Source organism: Oryzias latipes, chromosome 22 (genome assembly GCF_002234675.1).
Source record: "Oryzias latipes chromosome 22, ASM223467v1".
NCBI classification, from domain to species: domain Eukaryota; kingdom Metazoa; phylum Chordata; class Actinopteri; order Beloniformes; family Adrianichthyidae; genus Oryzias; species Oryzias latipes.
Genome location: NC_019880.2, coordinates 27,457,952 through 27,463,030, shown reverse-complemented (window position 1 = coordinate 27,463,030; position 5,079 = coordinate 27,457,952).

The window sequence follows — 5,079 nt, the reverse complement described above, 5'->3', positions numbered from 1 at the left end:
CCCGCTTCGGCTGCGGGGTCTGGGGTGGGGTGGGGTGGGGGGCTTGTCGGCCCTGTCCTGTGGGGGGGCGTTCTGGGGGGGAGGGGGGGCCCATTATTAGTACGGGTCGGGGGGGGCTAGCGGGTCGGGGTCTCCGCTGAGGCAATCAGTGGTTGCCTCGGCCGGTTGGCCTCCTCGGTCCCGTCGAGGCCTGACCAGAGCTCTTCTAGGGCCGGCGTCTGGGGGTGGGGGCCTGGGCTTGCTCCGGGGGGGGGCGACGCTTTCTGGCTCCTCTCTCTCTGTGTGGGGTGGGTGGTGCCGGGCCTGGGGTGTCGGCGCCTCCGGGGGTGGGCCCCTGGGCTGGGTGGCCCTGGCCCCTTTGCTGGGGGTGGGCTGGGGGACGGCTGTTTGACCACCGGGGGACAGTCTACCAGCTGTCCCCAACTTACCCCCTTCCTTATATAACCTCATATTAGGGTGAGGGGGTGGGGGGTCTAGCCTGCGATGCGCCTTGGGGGGGGGCTACTTGGGAGTGGCCCCCCTCCTATGGTTGCCGTATGGAGTGGGCCCCCCCTCTTTCGGTTTTATTTGCACCTTAGACATGTAGGGTCCTTGGTAGGGGGGGTGCTTGGACATCACTGCAAGCAAGCAGCAGATGTCCTCCTGGCACCCTACCCGCCAATTTTAACCGCACCTTAGACATTTAGGGCCCCTTGGTGTGGAGGGTGAGGGGACATCACTGTGAGTAATCAGGAGATGTCCCCTTAGTGCCCTACTCGCCAATTTTAACTGCACCCCCCTTAGTACACACACCCCTCCCCCTTCAATATATACATTCAAACATAAACACACACACATGCACACAAACACCCTCTCAAACACCCATACACGCACACACATTTTACAAGGAAGGTGGGACCTGGGTCCATCTGTCCCCTACCCCTTCCCTGGTGGGGGGTGCGGGCCCCTTGGCGATGGCGGCCGTGTCCCTTGGGTGCCGGCTCCCTGGGCCCGGCGGTGCTCTCTCCGCACGGTGGGGGGGTTCATATTACACCTGAGCCGGGGGTGTTCGTGTCCCTGGGGGGTGGGTCCTGGTCCTTGCCCCTGGACGCTGGGCCCCGCCAAACTTCCAACATGGCCGAGCCTGGTCGGGCCATATTTATAACATCCCTTGTGGGCCGCCCTTTTTTCCCCGGGGTTCCCCCCTCCTGGGCGGGGGCGGCGGGCCCCTGCCTTGCTCCTACCTGGACCAACCGTGGGCCGGGTGGGTGGCTGCCTGGAGTGCGGAGCGGGTCTCCCTTGGGGGGTCCTGGCTCGTACCTGGGGTCGGGGCGGGGGGATGCCCGGAACTCCTGGGTGGTGGTGGGGTGCTCGTCTGGGGCTGTGGGCGTCCCTCTCCGGTGGGGCCCTGCGTTGGGCTCTTCCGGCGCGGCGGGGGGCTGCTTTCCTGGCTGGGCTGGGGCGGCGCTCTCTTTCCCTCTGCGCCTCCCTGCTCTCTGGCTCTGGGGGCCTCGCGGCGGTCCTGCTGGCCCTGGCCTGGGTGGCGGTCTTGGTCGCCCGGGGGGCGGTTGTTCCCTGCCTGTTCCCGTGTGGCGTTGGGGGGGCTCCGGCTGCCGCTGCTGCTGCGGCGGGGGTATGGGTGTGGGGGTGGCTGGGCGCTCCTCCTCCTTCTTTTCACATTCCACCATCCATTTTAGAAGAACATAAACACTCACCTGAGCACAGGTGTTAGCTCACCTTTGCACTAATAGTTTGCATGATTGAATGAATGAAAGATTTCACACTAGTTGGTTTAAAGGCATAGGTATGCGTTCGTGAACACTATCTGTTTTGTGTGCATGTTGACATGTGGACATTTTTGCGGCTAGCAGGTGTGTTGATAATATTTGAGTGTGTGTGAACAGGCCCCGCCCTTTTTGTACTACATTTGAACCGTACCGTAACGATAAACAACCAGTAAACCTGCCTGCTCTATGCTGCTTCATGGTCTTACCCCCCTTCCCCTCCTATTATCACCCTCCTACCCCCCCCTCTCTCTAACGTCCCTCTCTCTTCTTCCCCTCTTTCCTTTTCCGTCCGGTCCAACACCAAAGATTTTCAAACATGATTGAAATTAATAAAGTTTGGCCTCAATTACAAAAGGGGTTTATTCAGACATACCTTTGGTTTGTCTGAAGATGAATAACCCTTCTTGTTAAAATAAAATATGTCCAACACAAGAGGCCCTCAGCTCTCATCTGTTTGCCTAGCTGTTGGACAGGACAAGTTAAAAAAAAAAAAAAAAAAAAAAAAAAAAAAAAAAAAAAAAAAAAAAAAAAAAAAGAGATGATAGGAAGACAAGGAGCGCGCGGGGCAAGCGCGGGGCGAGCGCGGAGCGCATAGGCGTCCGCGGAGCAACAGTGTTTGTTGTGGAAGGAAACTTCTGACGCACGTGTCTGTGCAAAGCAATCGGACTTAATACTGTACGTTTTGTGTATGAGGGGCGGATGTGTTGTTACGTGTGGGAGCCTTCAGACTGCCATCTGTCCCGCAGCTCTATGTGATGAGCAGCAGGAGAACATGTCTCCAGCTCACGAGCCGGCTGTGGTCGGTATCGCGCTGAGGCGCGCTTTTCAGTCGCCGGTGATTTATTTTACTGGTGTGTTTTTTTAACCAGCCCTGTTACTACCATAACGCTGCCGTGACACAAGCGGAAGGAGAGCTTTTCCCGTTCTCCCCTCCATCCACTGCTGTTTCTTGCTCATTCTTAAACACGTACAACAGTGTGGCGACACCGGGCGTTGGCCCCGCCTTTAGCCCCTAAGACTCATGGGAAATGGGGTATCGCGGATGTAAATTTCCCCATCATAACTGAGGGATGTATTGTTGATTATATGGTTACTGTTTGTAATTTTATGCATGATACCTCAATTGTCAATAAGTAAAAAAATAAAAATAAAATAACATAACTGAGGAACTTGTGAACAGAAGTGACATGCATGCTGTTTTGGCATATGTGGGTGTATTCAAGTTCATGAGCTGATGCAAGGCTGTCTCCTCCCACATTTGCACCCAATCTGGGAGTCAGGACTTGCTTAGTCGGGCTGACGGCATCGCTTAATGCATGCGGCTTGTACACTGACGCGGCTTATGTATGTAATAAGCAAGCTTAATACGTGAAAATGAGTGGGTGCGGCTTGTAATCGGGTGCGCTTTATAACCCGGAGATTATGGTAATTAAAAAACAGTAGAAAAAGCAAAAAAATAGAAGAAGCCCCTCCCTCCTTGTCTAGTGTGAACAACATTGGTTAAACACGTGTTGAAGAACCTGTGTTCACCACATTTTTCAACATGCGTCAAATGCCATGTGTTTACGCAGCTTTACAGTTACTGTACAACCTTTTTAGTTTGTTTTAATTAAGTTCTTGGAGAAAAAAAAGATCTTTCCTGGATTAGACAAAGACTATTTCTATTAAACAAAGTAAACATTGCAAATGTGGCCTGACCACTGTGCAGTGCTTGCTTCTGTATTCTCTTTCTCATGTTGGGAAATGATCAAGACCCTCCTCTGTCACAGAAGGAATCTCCCCTGTGGTTTTCAACTTGTGCCTTCCTCTTCTTCTGGGGCCTCATTTATAAACGTTGCGTACGCACAAAAGAAGGAGTACGCCACTCTCTACAAAATAATTGATATTTATAGAAAGCAAACTTGACAGGAAAATGTGCGGTCCTTCACGCAAGCTCTGACCCAGGCGGACGCACAAAAACGGGTGAAATGAGAAATGGCGACACTGTCGGCAGATGGAAGAAACACGTGAAAGTGACAGTGTGTGCCAAATCGTGCCGGCATGTGCTGTGCTACACAATGTGGCACAGCTTAAAAACGTGCCTCTACCCCCTGGCGCCGATTGCTGTGTTGGCCCCGACCCTGAACCCCCATCCCCACGCATTTGAGCCAAATGCTGCTGCGCGCCAGCGTTTGGAAGTGATGCGTCGCTTGTAAAGAAAAAGAGGTGTGGAAAATATTATTTATTCAAGAATTCCCTCATCGTGCAGTTTATTTCAGTCGGGGCGGTCTTGATTTCGCCCAACTCCTTGGCCACCTCTCTGATTGAACTAATGACTTCCCTCTGCATTTCAAGGACTGCATCGGTGAGGACACGTCCACTGCTGGAGGGTTGAGAGCCGCGTGCCGTGGAGACGCTGGGGCCAGACGGCTGCTCAGCTGCAACATCGTAACCACTGGCCCCGCTGGTACACCCAGCAACTAAAATAAAATTGTTCTATATTAATAAACTGTAATTGTGTGGCCTGCATACATGTGACCTGACTGCATTCATTTTAATTATTTCTCTTACCTGTGTCACCCGGTGCATCAGGCGCGTCGGTGTCCCCCTCCGCCACCACTCCACTTAAAAGGGATTCCCTAATAATTGTCTCTCATCAAGAGGGGTCAGCTTCGCTGTGCCCTTTCCCCCAACCGAGGCAGACACACTCTGGCGATGGAGCGCTAGACGTTTTTTCGCCTCGACTTTGATGTCCGACCATTTCTTTCATTTCTTTTTTATTTCGGCCACGGTTCGAGGTTGTGAGGCTACAGCATTTACGGCGTCTGCCACCGTTTGACACTCAAGTGCCTTTTTGGCATTAGTAATGCCCACACTGTGCCCTGCAAACAACATTTTTCTCCTCTTTTCCACCTCGCCAACGATAACTTCTACTTCACATTTTGAGTGAAGTTACGTTTTTTTAATTTCCTCTCTGTGTTTGCCATGGTTTCCCAATCAATGAATATTCATTTGTGGGCGTTTCACGGACTATTTATGGGCAACTATGGGCGTGTCATGAAGCCGCAAAAGCTGCGCTGCATTTAGAATTGGTTGTGATTTATTAAGGGAAAGATGCGTAGGATGTGCGTGCGCACGGTTTTATAAATCTGAATATTTCTGTGCGTACGCACGTCCTACGTTTCATCCGTACGCCACTTCTGACGCAAATCCTACGCAAAGTTTTATAAATGAGGCCCCTGGAGAGGAAAGTGTTCTGCCAGACCCTTTTTTACCCCTGTGAGAGAAGTGCAAGTCTCAGCTGCAGATCAGATTTCTCTTTTTGCATCTTCAG